Genomic DNA, 14,605 nt, shown 5'->3' on the forward strand with positions numbered 1-14,605 from the left:
AGGAGCCTGGAATTCCATCCAGCTCAACCTTGTGGGTGACAGAGGCCCAAACACTTGGGTCATCTTTTGCTATTGCCTTCCCAGGAGCATTAATAGGGAGCTGGATCAGAAGTGGAGCAGCTGGGATTTGAACTGGCACTCAGGGGGTGTAGTTCCAGGTGATAATTTAACCCGCTATGCCACATTTCTTCATCTGCTAGTTCACTTCCCAAATGGTTGCAAGGGCTAGGTCTGGGCCAAGCCAAAGCCAGGAGTCAGGAATTCCATCTTGGTCTCCCCTGTGGGTGCCAGGGGCCCAAGAACTTGGGCCATCTTCTGCTTTCCCAGACACATTAGCAGAGAGCTGGCATCCCATATTGGAGCACTGGTTCAAGTTCCTACTGCTTTGTTTCTGATCCACTCCCTGTTAATGTACCTAGGAAGGTCACAGACGATGGTTCAAGTGGTTGGGCCTCCTCCACCCATGTAGGATACCTGGAAGGAGTTCCCGCCTCCTGGTGTTGGCCTGATCCAGACCTGACTGTTGTGGCCATTTGGGGTGTAAACCAGCAGGTGGAAGATTTGTCTATGTCTCTACCTTTCTGTCACTTTGCCTTTCAAATACATATATAAATCTTTTTTTTTTCTTTTAAAGGCTACCTATTTGGGACAGAGTTACAGAGAGAGAGAGGGAGAGATAGAAAGGTCTTCCATCCACTGGTTCACTTTCCAAATTACCACAACAGCCAGAACTGAGCCAATCCAAAGCCAGGAGCCAGGAGCTTCTTCTGAATCTTCCACATGGGTACAGAGGCCCAAGGACTTGGAGCATCTTCTGCTGCTTTCTCAGACCTTAGCATAGAGCTGCATCAGAAGAGCAGCAGGAACATGAACCAGCATTCCCAGTGCCCATATGGTATGCCAGTGCTGCAGGCAGAGGCTTACCCTACTACACCACAGTGCTGGTTCCAAATATATATCTTAAAAAAATTAGCTTCCATCACCCCTGGGTAAATTGCATTGTATCCCTCTCTGTTCACCTGCAATGCTGCTTCTGGAACTGTTATTTTAGCTCAACCAGACTCAAATGTACCTGAATATATTGTTCTAAAATGTGTATTTTTTTCTATTGAAATCATAGTGACTATTCCTTTTATGGAGAACCAGTATTCAGCCTAGCAAGTCTGCATGAATCAGTGTATTTATGAAAATGACACTGTGTACAAATTATTTTATGTTGATGGTTAGCAAATTTTGGAAGGGAGACATTTGTTCTACAAAAAATATGATTTAGTGTTGAAAACATCAATCACCATGGGTTGTATGTTTTTATCAGGGCAGAAGGGGGCAGGTTTATTTAAAGAAATGTAGTTTTATATTCTTTCCTGCATTGTGATCCAAAATGTGTAGTTTGCTTAGAATTTTGTTTGGCAAAACAATGTCACCTGCACTAACAGGGAGACAATGCCCAAAGTCATTGTTCCTGAGTTCTGATTCAAGTCTCACTGCAGGGTAACAATATCAATATTGCACCCACACAATGGCACCTTTCTCTGCTGACAGAAATCTATAAAGGAAGGCTGCAGTTGTGGGGCAGTGGGTATAAGCCTCTGCCTGCAACACTGCCATCCCATATGAGTGCCTGTTTGAGTCCTGGCTGCTCTACTTCGAAGCCAGCTCCCTGCTAATGTGCTGGGGGAAAGGATGGCTCAGATGTGTGGCCCCTGCCACCCATGTGGGAGACCCAGATGGAGCTCCAGGCTCTTGGCTTCGGCCTTGCCCAACCATTTCTGCTGTGGTCATTTGGGGAGTGAACCAGAGGGTGAAAGTTCTCTCTCTCTCTCTCCCCCCCATCACTCTGTCTTTCAAATAAATAAATAAATCTTTTTTTTTTCTGTAGTATTCTTTTTTTGACAGGCAGAGTGGACAGTTAGAGAGAGAGAGAGACATAGAGAAAGGTGCTTCTTCCTTTGGTTCACCCCTGAAATTGCTGCCACGGCTGGCACACTGTGCCGATCCGAAGCCAGGAGCCAGGTGCTTATCCTGGTCTCCCATGTGGGTGCCGGGGCCCAAGCACTTGGGCCATCCTCCACTGCCTTCCCGGACCACAGCAGAGAGCTGGACTGGAAGAGGAGCAACCGGGGCAGAATCCGGCGCCCCAACCAGGACTAGAACCTGGGGTGCTGGCACTGCAGGCAGAGGATTAGCCAAGTGAGCTGCAGCACTGGCCTCCTGTAGTATTTTTTATTCAAGGCCTGAATTTATGTGAGAAAAAAAGAAAGAGAGAAAAAGAGAAGGAGAGAGATAACTTCCATCTGTTGGTTCATTCCCCAAATGGTGCAACAGCTGGGACTGGGCCAGACCAAAGCCAGGACTCCCACCCAGGTGCAGGGGCCCAAGGACTTGAGCCATCTTCAGCTCCTTTCCCAGGAACTTTAGCAGGGAGCTGGAAGTAGAGCAGCCAGGACTGGAACCAGCACGCATAAGAGATACTGGCATTGCAGGTGATGCCTTTACCCTCTACTCCACAATGCTGGCCCCTAAATAAATTTTTCTTATAAAATAGACTAAAATCTACATGGGAAAATCCATATGAAACTAAGCCAAGTTTGTAAAATGTATAATTCAAGAACTATCTTTTCCTAATACCTAGTACCACAAGGAGAAAGATGTCATTCATGGGTTCTCCATCTACCTCTGAAATAATTACTTTTCCAAGGCAATTCTTCCTCATCCCTCCACTCATGTTTGGACAAAACAAAAATACTGGGACAGGAGAAGAGAGAATCCAGTAGATGCAGAGATAGTATGATAGGGACATAGGCAGAAGGAGACAAGAAAATATGGAGACTAAGACATTGCAATATCCTCTGACACCACTGGTCAAAGGAAATTCATAACCACCCTGAAATTAACAACCATTTTGGTTGTGAGGTAACCAGCCTCTTAACTGAATTGCAGGTAAAGATAATAACCTAGCTACAAGTTTCCACTTCTGGATGGATGAAAAAAAATTACTTAGCACGATAACAAGTTTCTCCTCTAATCAACATCAAAATTAGCAATGGACTAATGAATAGCATGCACTATAGATTTTCCTTTAATGGCCTCAATGAGTCAGACCTTCCAGTATCCATACTGTTGGCAGTTCCCTCCTATATTGACTTAGCCTTGGTCCCTTACTTACTTTGCTAACTATCTATGATCTCTTCTACTTCTCAATTCACTATCATAGCTACAAAGGTTGGAGGGGTCAAAGAGGGGCTTTGCCGGTGCTGTTACCTGTGCTTAGAACACTCCTGCCCAGACATGTACACAACAGCACAGCTGGTTCTCTCCCTTTTTGCTTGAATCATGTCCGTGAGGCCTTTCTGGTCCACTGGTAAAACTGCAAACTTATTGGCTGCACTTCTTTTTTTTTTTAAGAAAACATTTTAAAATTTATTTTTATTTAAAAGTTAATTTTTTATTTGAAACGTAGAGAGACAGAAATAGTGAGTAATCTTCCATCTGTTGGCTTCCCAAATGCTTACAATAGCCAAGGCTAGGCCAGGCTGAAGCCAAGAGCCTGGAACTCAATCAGGGTCTACCACGTGGGAAGCAGGGACCCAAGACTTGAGCCACCACCACCGTTATCAGGAAGCTGCGATCTGAAGTGGAGCCTGCACTGAAACCCAGGTACTTTAATACAGGATGAGGGGCATCCCAAGTGACATATTAACGGCTGCACCAAAGCTTCCCTTATTTATTTTTAAAAATTTATTTGAAAGACAGAGATCTTTCATCTGCTGATTCACTTCCCAAAACACTGCAACAGCTAGGCTGGGCCATATCCAAGCCAGGAGCCCAGAACAAACTCTGTGTCTTCCACATTGGTGGCTGAGACTCCAGCACTTTCAGATGTTATCACCAGCCCAGGGTGTGCATTCCTAAGAAGCGGGACCCCAAGCACTCTGATCTACGAAGCAGGCTTCCCAATGGGTGCCTCAACCACTGCACCAAGACTGCCCTAGGCTGCACTTCCTACCGCTCTTTCTGTATTCTTTCCCCCCACAGCAATTACCACTGTCCAATGTCCTACCATAAATTTGTTTATTGGCTCCTCCACCTCTCCCTTTAAGCACCGCAACTACTTGGCACAGGTATTTTTGTCTTCCGTTCTTGTATCCTCAGCCTAACAAGCGTCATGCGCTGAGGAAACACTTGAGGAAGAAGTCGATTCATCTGTGCTCTGAAAATAAACGAAAACTGAGTAATCAGGCGACCTATCCAAGATCACAGAAGGCGACAATTTGCAACGCTGAGCTTCCAGTCCAAGTCTGCATCCCACACAGGACATAGATTTTCTTTTCATTCCTTCCCTGGGGCTGCATTCGGTGGCACAGGTGGCATCCAGGATACACAAGCAGTCAGTGTGTTTGGCTTCTGTCTCCAACATTCTTGAAATGGGATTCCACGTGGGATTCGACCACTGATAATACTGCGTGGCACTGGCGGAGTTATTCAACTTCTGGGTTTACTTTGCTCCAGTGTAAAATCGGCGTTTGGACCCATTTCTCTCAAATCCTTTAACTCGAACACTTCTAGCTTTCGGGCAGTTCTCCCACTCCGTGCCGCTCCCTTGGGCGACACCCAAGGGGCAGTGCTGTCCTCAAGCATTTACAAGCCGGAACCCGGAAGCAAGCAGGGAAATACAGGCTTCTCCACGGCGTCCGAACGCTCCGGGTCAGAGCCCCAGCGTTAACCTGGAGGCAGCCCGGCCCCCCAGCGTCTTCGGCGCAGCTTCTCCACACAGCCTCAAGGAACCCGTTCGCCCACCACCGCCCCAGGGCACTAACTAGTCTCCTCCCCTCCAGGGCCCAAAGCCCCGGAAGTGACGCCGCGGACGTGCGTGACGTGCGTGCGCTCCCGGCGCCGGGGCGGGGCGTGAGAGGGAGGGCGGGTGTGAGGGCGGGGAGTGGACTGGCCGAGTCAGGACCCACTTGAGCTACGCGGGGAGAGCGGCGGTCCCGACGCCGGTGGAGCCGCCGACGAGGTGGGGATCAGAGGGACGGGGTACGAGGGTGGCGCCGTTCGGAGCTCCGGGAGTGGGCAGAGACGTCGTCCCGCGCGGGCCGAGGGCTGCTGGGTCATTCGTCCGTGCCGTCCGGCCGGCGGGAGCCGGTTCGCGTCGGTGTCTCCGGCCGCGCTTCGTCCCACACCCGGGCCCCGGGCAGCGCGGCCCTGCTGGGCGCTAGGCCGTCGCGGTCTCTTCATCTTCTTAGTGCTCGCCCTCCCCTGTTTCAGGCAGTGGTTGCCAAGTTCTGCACGGCCCGGCCGAACTCGGACGGACCGACTGCCTCCTGCCACCAGTGCACCCTCCCGGGGGTGGCTCGCTCCTCATCCCGCGGAGTCCGAAGGGACACCTGTGGTGGCGGCCGGTCGGGTGGTGCCCGGACTCCTGCAGAACGCGTCTGGGTCCGGAGGCTCGGACCCAGAGCTAAGCCCGGCCAAGACGGGGGCGCCGGGACAGAACCGCCCGGGTGCTGGGCGGGGTGCTGTCTTGTCGCGGCCCCGGGATTTCAAGTCTGTGGTCCTGACTTCATCCCGCGCGCGAGGGCAGAGTGGTGGGGCCGGGTCGGAAGTCCCTGCTTTCGGACCGTCTGGGTGGAGAGCTCGCTGCCCATCGCGGAAGTTCGGCGGGGAGACAGGGAAGGACTGAGCCGTCGGGAGACCGGGTCATCGGCAGCTGGCGGTGTCTCAGCGCGGCTGACCAGTTCCTGCGGTTGGAAATGTGGCCGAGGGGCGCGGTGGGCTCGGCTCACCTTGGAGATGCCATGGGAAATTTTGCCAGGACGAGTTTGCAGCATCACCTGGTTTTTGGCTGAAAAGATTTTTTGGGAGAGCTTATAAGAATAGTTGCGCTTTTCCCTTTGTAAAACTAAAATTGTTTAACACACACACACACACACACACCACAAAAACTTAAAATGGTTGTACCAAGAAAGCTTGCGGGAGGTGCCAGAAGATTTGATTATGTTGTTAATCCAATTAATGATAAGTCAGACTTAAGAGCTGCTGGTTCTTAGGCGGAGGATTAACACGTGTTCTGGGTTTGAATTTTTACTTCCCATCCAAGCAGGTCCATTTCTCTCCAGAAGTTAGCCAATGTAGGAGAGGGATGCATGGTGAAGATAATTTTAATACAGCGTGGCAAGGGTGTGTGCTAAGTGCTGAGCAGCTGCGGCCATGGCCACGCAGTTGGGTGTGGAGGGCGGAGGAAGGGAATACTTTTCTGAAGTGTCCTAGAGCTTGAGTAACATTCAGACTAACTAGGTGGGATGGGAATTTTGGAAGTAGGTGAGAATATGGGGGAGGGAGGAACTAAAGAAGCGGCCACTAACTACAAGGAGGTGCTTGTGGGATTGTTATGTGGTTAAAATGGAATTTTACCTAACTCTTCCACACTGGTCTGCCCTGTGGCTGATGAGTCGGATATGGTGCTTGGTTATGTCTTGTATTTCAATCTTTTCTGCTCATTAAATGTTCGAATTGAATTATGTGTTCATTTACTGTTGGTTTCTTTGTGTAAGGAAGGGTTTTTGATCAGCTAAGTTGTAGATGTCTGTAAACAAGAATTCTGCCTTTGTCTCTTTGCGTTTGCCATCTAAATTGGGCATTCACAAGTAGTTGGCTTGATGAGGATAATTCATTGAATTCTGGTGTTTATTGAGAAAACATTTTGGTCAGTACTCTCCCATTGTAATGTCTACATATGGAACTAAGATCTTGTTTCTTTTACTGGTGTCAGTTTTTGGCTGGAGTCAGGATTTCACACTTGATTGCATGAGTTTAATTTCTGGCACGTGTGTTTCTATTGGCTGTGAAGTAAATCCTTTTAGTAGAGTTGATCTGCCCCTAAAATATAGGAGATACCTATGTAACCTAACACCTGGAACTCAGACTAGACATGGTGCCAACTGACCATCGCCAGTTATACCATGCACACTAAAAACATAGTTTCACAGTTAAGGCCCAACGTTTTCTTTCCTTTACTTTTTTTTTTTTTTTTAAGTTTATTTATTTGAAAAGCTGAGTTACAGGAAGAGGAGGAGGGAGAGAGAGAGACAGAGACAGACAGACAGGCCTTCCATCTACTGATTCATTCCCCAAATGGCCCAATAACCGGGGCTGGGTCAGGCTGAAGCCAGGAGCCAGGAGCTTCATCCAGGTCTCCCATGTGGGTGCAGGGGCCCAAGGACTTGGGCCATTTTCAGCTGCTTTCCCAGGCACATTAAGCGGAGAGCTGCATTGGGAGTAGGGCAGCCGCAACCATATGGGGTGCTGGTGCTGCAAATCATGGCTTAAAGTGCTGTGCCACAGCACTGGCCCCAAGGCACAACATTTCCAAAGTTTTTGTAAATGCTTACCTCTATCATAAATCACGGTAGAAATGTTGTGTATGTTATTTTGTACAGCTGAATTGCCTCAGGTAATCTATACTATTGATAAACATGGGAAACAACAGCTGACTTCTCTTTATCCCACTAAATATTACTTATTTGTTAGATGTTTAGATAAAGCTTTTTTTTTTTTTTTTGACAGAATGGACAGTGAGAGAGAGACAGAGAGAAAGGTCTTCCTTTGCCATTGGTTCACCCTCCAATGGCCGACGCACCGTGCTGATCTGAAGCCAGGAGCCAGGTGCTTCTCCTGGTCTCCCATGGGGTGCAGGACCCAAGCACTTGGGCCATCCTCCACTGCACTCCCTGGCCACAGCAGAGAGCTGGCCTGGAAGAGGGGCAATTGGAACAGAATCTGGCGCCCCGACCGGGACTAGAACCCGGTGTGCTGGCGCCGCAGGCGGAGGATTAGCCTAGTGAGCCGTGGTGCTGGCTAGATAAAGCTTCTAAAATGCTTTAATAAAAGGTAGTACTTTCATGGTGCTGTTTTCAAGTTCCCTGTAAAATTTCTGTTTTTGATGAAGTTGCTGTCAGTGGAGTAGGACGTATAATTTTTATTGTAAGGTGGAAAGCTTTTATTTGTTTTTGGTAGCAAAGCTCACTTGTTTGTGGTCAGTAGGAGGGCCAAAAACCTTGATTGTGATCAATTAATTAAATGTAGTTAAAATTAAGGTTCAGATCAGAATGATAAGTGTGTGTTCATGAGTGGGTGAACTATTCCAAAGTGAGGTTCTTAAGCTTTTTATTTTCCCAACCACAGCAAGAAGATTGCTGAAATTCTGGAAGCAGGAATGTAGCAAGAACCTTTGCTGCTCTAAATTCTGTGCTGTGTCAACTTAAGGAGAGGGAGTGATTGGCAACATTCTCTGTGTTAGGCCTAAGACAATTCAAATTGTACAAAAATTTTTTTAAAAAGGTTTTATTTATTTGAGAGACAGTTACAGACAGTGACAGGGAGAGAAAGAGAGAAAGGTCTTCCATCCACTGGTTCACCCCCCAAATGGCTGCACCACCAGAGCTGTGCCAATCCAAAGATCTGAAGTCAGGAGCCAGGAGCTTCTTCCAGGTCTCCCACGTGGGTGCAGGGGCCCAAGGATGGGCCATCTTCTACTGCTTTCCCAGGCCATAGCAGAGAGCTGGATTGGAAGAGGAGCAGCTGGGACTAGAACTGGTGCCCATATGGGATGCTGGCACTGCAGGCAGAGGATTAACCTACTGTGCCACAGCACTGGCTCCCACAAAAATCTTTTTTTTTTTTTAAAGATTTATTTATTTGAAAGTCAGAGTTACACAGAAAGAAGGAGAGAGAGAGAGGTCTTCTATCCACTGGTTTACTCCCCAGATAGCCCCAACGGCCTGAGCCACGCTGATCTGAAGCCAGGAGTCAGGAGCTTCCTCGGGGTCTCCCATGTGGGTACAGGGGCCCAAGGACTTAGGCCATCTTCCACTACTTTCCCAGGCCACAGCAAAAAGCTGGATCAGAAGTGGAGCAGCTGGGACTCGAACTGGCGCCCACATGGGATGCTGGCACTTCAGGCAGCAGCTTTACCCGCCATGCCACTGCCCCAGCCCCGGCACAAAAATCTTATGAACTACTTTTGAAGTTGGCCTGTTCAGTTTCCACTCAAAATAAGTACTACATTGTAATTGCATTTTACAATGATTTGGTCTCTAATTTAAAATTAAAATCGGCTTTTGGGGTATTTTCACATAGGAGTATGTTTATAATTTTCTTTGTGATCTAAAGTTAAAACTATATAATGAAAGTGTTTTATTTTTGTGGTTCCTCTGCTAATTTTAGATGTAATATTTGTTAAAGCACTTTTTTCTTTCCTTTAGAAACCACTTTGGAGCATGTAAAAGAAAATAACTTTAGAAATTCACTCATAAAAATGTTTTATTAATGGAAGAAAATGTCTTCATACTGTGCTATACTTTTTGAAGGTGAATAGTATCATTTACTTGTCGCACATCTTGTTCCAGAAAGGATTTGTAATGATTTTTAAAGATACAATACATACATACAGAAATAAGTGATTAATCAACTCTGAACTGAGGTAGAAGGTTACTGTATTCAGAGTATTGTTGGGCTGAAGTATTAGAGGGCCACAGATTTGGCTTTGCTTGTTAGTAGCAAATATTGCCAGTATTAGAATTTAGTAGAAATGCAATCAGTTACTTGGGTGAGTGACCATAATAAGATCACTGATATCAGTTTCTCCTTTGGATCCCCCAAACCTGCTTGTATTAAAAAAAAAACTCCTCAATTCCATCCTTAAGTAAATAACTCTTAGGTTTCAAAGTGCTGTTGTGTTTTGCTTTATGTTTTAGTAGAACTCCTCCTTGCCTCTTTGTGTAGATTGTTGATATAAAATAAAAATATAATTCAGTAAAAAGCAGTTCTGGTTCCAGCAAAATAATGTGATCTAGGTACTTAGATCTCCAGACTCATTTAAGGATCTGTTTTAGATGATCTAGCCAAGTAGGTGGACTTTTCAGGCCATCTTCCCTAAGTATTTTCCTTCTCAGTGGAGCTTCTGTAATGTATTTGTGGTGGGATTTGAGTTTGTGTTTCCTCTTTCTTGAGCACATCTATTTTATGTTGTTGGTTAATCACAGAGCTTTGTGTTTTAATAGAACTGTGTTACACATCGTGGGGGGTATGACAATCATATTTGAATGAAAGCCACTCACCTCCACACAGACATGGGCTAAGGAAACATCAAACCATAGACCTAAGATTCATTTGGAAGTAGGTTTTCAGATGTGAGCTCCAGCATGGAGAGCATTGGCTTGAAATCTTCAGGTGTATGATTTATTTTTCAGATAGGAACAGATCCAGTCATCTTAGGTGAAGGGTGTAGTAAGTTGTTAATTCTGTATTTCCCTCAAATTGAAGAAGTTACCTTTTCAAGTTCAAATTTATTGAGTGCTAGCATGGGCAAGGCCCTATGCTAATAGACCATCCATATTCATCCTTACTCAGTAAACAGTGAGTGAAACTCCTTGCCTAAATATAGTTGCATAATGTTTTATTTCCTTAATTGCATTTCCATATAGCTTTTGACATTGTTTATTAAGCATGTTCCTGAAAAATGAGTTGGGCTAGTGACCAAAATTTTGAATAAGATATTTTAAGAAGAACACAAATAAAAAGTGTAAACACAGAGGCAGTTGTTTAGCCTAGCAGTTAAGATGCTGACATCCCATATTTTAGTATCTGGGTTCCAGTCAAGTTCAGGATCCTGATTCCAACTTCTTGCTAATGCAGACCCTGAGAGAGGGCAGTCGATGTTACAAATACTTGGGTTCTGGCTGTCCCTGTGGGAGACTTGGATTGATTTCTGGGCTCCCAGCTTTTGCCTTGCCTAACCTCTGCCCTTATGAGCATTTGGGGCATTTGAAGAGTCATCCAGGGGGTAGGGTCTGTCTGTCTCTTACTCTCTGCCTCTCACATAACAAAAGAAAACAAGTGTAAAAACTGTAGGCTACTGAAATAGAATATCTAAAAATTCATCATAATCCATATCTAAAGATAATATGCGTGGCTCCTACTTAGCAAATTAGATATATAATTTTATTATTTATATTTATTGGCCATTGCAGTTGAGGTTTCAAGTGGATAAGCATATTGCTTTTATTTGCCTAGTGTTTTTTTTTTTTAAAGATTTTATTTTTTTATTTGAGAGATAGTTACAGACAGTGAGAGGGAGAGACAGAGAAAGGTTTTCTGTCCGTTGAATTACTCTCCAGATGGCTGCAATGGTCGGAGCTGTGCCGATACGAAGCCAGGAGCCAGGTGCTTCCTCTTGGTCTCCCATGTGGGTGGGTGCAGGGGCCCAAGGACTTGGGCCATCCTCACCTGCTTTCCGGGCCACAGCAGAGAGCTAGATGGGAAAAAGAGCAGCTGGAACTAGAACCAGCACCCATATGGGATGCCAGCACCGCAGGATGGAGGATTAATCCACTGTGCCGTGGCACAGGCCCCTGCCTAGTGTTTCAAATGTTGTATAGTCATGAATGGGGCACATAGACCTTTTTTTTTTTTTAATATTTGTTTATTTATTTGAAAGAGTTACACAGAGAGAGAAGGAGAGGCAAAGAGAGGTCTTCCATCTGCTGGTTCACTCCCCAGTTGGCTGCAACGGTTAGAGCCTGGAGCTTCCTCCTGGTCTCCTATGTGGGTGCAGGGGCCCAAGGACTTGGGCCATCTTCTACTGCTTTCCCAGGCCATAGCACAGACCTGGATTGGAAGTGGAGCAGCCAGGACTCGAACTGGTGCCCATATGGTATGGCGGCACTGCTACTTGCTATGCCACAATGCTGGCCCTGGCACATAGATCTTACTAACATTTATTAGAAATAATCAGATGGAAAATGCTTTCATACCCATGCGCTAACTGTTGAAACCTCTATGAAACCTTGCCCTGATGTTACCTGCTCCAGCAAATAGAATGTCTATGACAATGACAATTGAGATTTAGTATTTAAGCCTTTTAAATGTCAGCTGTAGTAGACATCACTTTCTCCCCAAAGCCTACTTTTGTTCTTGGATGTATTGGGGAACAAATTGCAGTTTTTTGTTAAAAGAGCATTTGTAGAGTGTGAGCTATAGAAAAATTTTGCCTTTTCAGTACTTCAGTCTAGTAACTGAACAGATTTAAAATATAATTCTCAAACATTATTTTCTGTATGAGTGTATATACATTATATGGTGGTTGAGAAATAAGTTGAGATTCTTTGGAAGTTGAGATTCTTAGATTCTGACAGAAAAATTATTCGATAGGTTGTATTACAGGTCCAACCAGTTCCAGCCCCAAACATAACCAATAACGGATATAACAATAATTCTACCATTTTAGGTCAGTGGACCATAGATTTTTTTCTTTTAATTTTTATTTTATTTAAGTGACAGAGTTGCTATCCAATAGCTTACTCCTCAAATGCCTATAATAGTCTGTCCAGGCTGAAGCTGCATTGGGAACTCAATCCAGGTCTTCTACATGTGCAGCAGGGAGCCATCACCTGCTGACTCCCAGGGTTCACATTAGCAGGAGGCTGGAATAAGAAGCAGAGCTGAGGGGCTGATATTGTGGCATAGTGGATAAAACTGCTGCTTGTGATGCTGGCATCACATATAGTTGCCAGTTTATGTCCCAGGTACTGCACATCTGATCCAGCTCCCTGCTAATGGCCTGGAAAAAGCAGTAGAAGATAGCCCAAGTTCTTGGATCCCTGTCACCCATGTGGGAGACCTGGATGAAGCTCCTGTCTTTGGCCTGGCTCAGCCCTGCCCTCTGTGGCCACTTGGGGGAGTGAATCAGTGAGCAGAAGACCTCTCTCTCCCTCCTTTTCTCTCTGTAAATTTGACTTTCAAATAAATAAATAAATAAAAATTTTTTAAAGCAGAGCTTGGAATTAAACCCAGACACTCCAATATGGGATCCAGCATCCCAACCAGTGTCTTAACCATTAGGCTAACCACCTGCTTTGGAATAGATTTCAGTTTCTTCTGTAAATGGTTTAGCTGTATTTGGAGAAGATTCTCAGTACTAGAAAATATTTAAAAAATTTTTAAAAATAATTTTTAAAAATTTATTTGAAAGAGCTACAGAGAGGAGGCTGGCGCTGCAGCATAGCGGGTAAAGCTGCTGCCTGCAGTGCTGGCATCCCATATGGGTGCCAGTTCGAGTCCCAGCTTTTCCTCTTGCAATCCAGCTCTCTGCTATGGCCTGGGAAAGCAGTGGAAGATGGCCCAAGTCCTTGGGCCCCTGCACCCACATGGGAGACCTGGAGGAAGCTCCAGGCTCCAGCCATTGCGGTCAGTTGGGGAGTGAACCAGCGGAATGGAAGACCTTTCTCTCTCCTCCTCTCTCTGTAACTCTTTCAAATAAATAAATCTTAAAACAAAACAAAAAACAAGCTACAGAGAGAGAATCTCTTCCATCTGTTGGTTCACTCTGCAAATGGCTGCAACCGCGAGGGCTGGGCCAGGCTGAATCCAGGAGCCAGGAGCTTCTTCCAGGTTTTCCACATTGGTGGCAGGGGCCCAATCACTTGGGCCATCCTCCACTGCTTTTCCTAGGCCATTAGCAGGGAGCTGGATTCAAAATGGAACAACTGGGACTTGAAATGGCCCCATATGGGATGCCGGCTTCACAGGCAGTGTCTTTACCTGGTGTGCCACAACACCGGCCCTGAAAATATTTTTAAAAGATTTTATTTCCTTCTTTCTGTGAGTTTAATAACAAGGAATTAGGTTTAATGATCAGGAATTTTAGTAGCTTTCAAAACTTCACAGTCTAGCACCACAGACTATCTTCTGATCATTATGTTTCTTTTGTCCAAAACATGTTTGCCCTTTATTTTGTGTTTTGAAAAAACAATTGAGTTTCCAAGCATTTCAGAACTTATAAAATATGTGTCTGTGTGTGAATTTTACAGTATTTTAAAGAAGTCTAATGCTTAAGCTCTAAGTTATTTGATACTTGTAGATTTGTTCTTCTCTGAGTTAGCATGAGTTCTGTAATCACAATTGGTTACAGCCAGTGTTTAAGGCTTTTGATAAAAGATTTTTCTTAGCTGTCAGTGATGAAGGGCTAATTTCCAACCACCTGGCTCACATTTTAATTTTTCTGTCTTTCTGATGGATTACCACTACTACCCTTCAAAATTCTAGTAGTGCTTTTTGTCTTAAAGTCTACTTTTTTTTTTTAAAAAAAAGATTTATTTATTTGAAAGGCAAAGTTACAGAGAAATAGAGATCGTCCATCCACTGGTTCATTCTCTAAATGGCTGCAATGACCAGAGCTGGGCTGGGTTGAAGCCAGGAGCTTCATCTGGGTCTCTGAAGTGGGTAGTGGGGCCCAAGCACTTGGGTCAGCTTCTGCTGCTTTCCCACATCTGACCCAGCACATTAGCAGAGAGCTGGGACAGAAGTGGAGCAGCTAGGACTCGAACCAGCACCAATATGGTGCTGGCATTGCAGACATGGGTTAACCTGCTGTACCACAGCGCTGGCCTCATAGTCTACTTTTTATGACTTCAGTATAGCTCTTACTAGCTTTCTCTTTGTATATGTTGCATGCTTTATATCTTTTCTACCTTATAATTTAAAACTGTATTTGTCCTGAACAGAATTATGGAGTTGGATTTACCTTTTAGTTTGACAATTGAAGTCTTTA

The 14,605-nt window shown here is 45.3% G+C and overlaps 1 protein-coding gene across 6 annotated transcripts in view; it reads left to right on the forward strand.

Annotated features, from left to right (window-relative positions):
* The first annotated feature begins 4,866 nt into the window (after window positions 1–4,866).
* The window catches only part of RABGEF1 (RAB guanine nucleotide exchange factor 1), a 69,620-nt gene continuing 59,881 nt past the window's right edge, over window positions 4,867–14,605 (forward strand). The window contains exon 1 of one of the 6 annotated variants that reach the window (XM_002722278.6): window positions 4,867–5,014. The gene's annotated coding sequence lies outside the window, so the exon portion shown is untranslated. The remainder of the gene's footprint in view (window positions 5,015–14,605) is intronic. The other 5 variants (XM_008249650.5, XM_070064755.2, XM_070064756.1 and 2 more) reach the window with 5 other exon arrangements.

The sequence above is a fragment of the Oryctolagus cuniculus genome, chromosome 19 (assembly GCF_051225735.1).
Source record: "Oryctolagus cuniculus isolate XC-2025 breed Fujian yellow rabbit chromosome 19, ASM5122573v1, whole genome shotgun sequence".
Lineage (NCBI taxonomy): Eukaryota > Metazoa > Chordata > Mammalia > Lagomorpha > Leporidae > Oryctolagus > Oryctolagus cuniculus.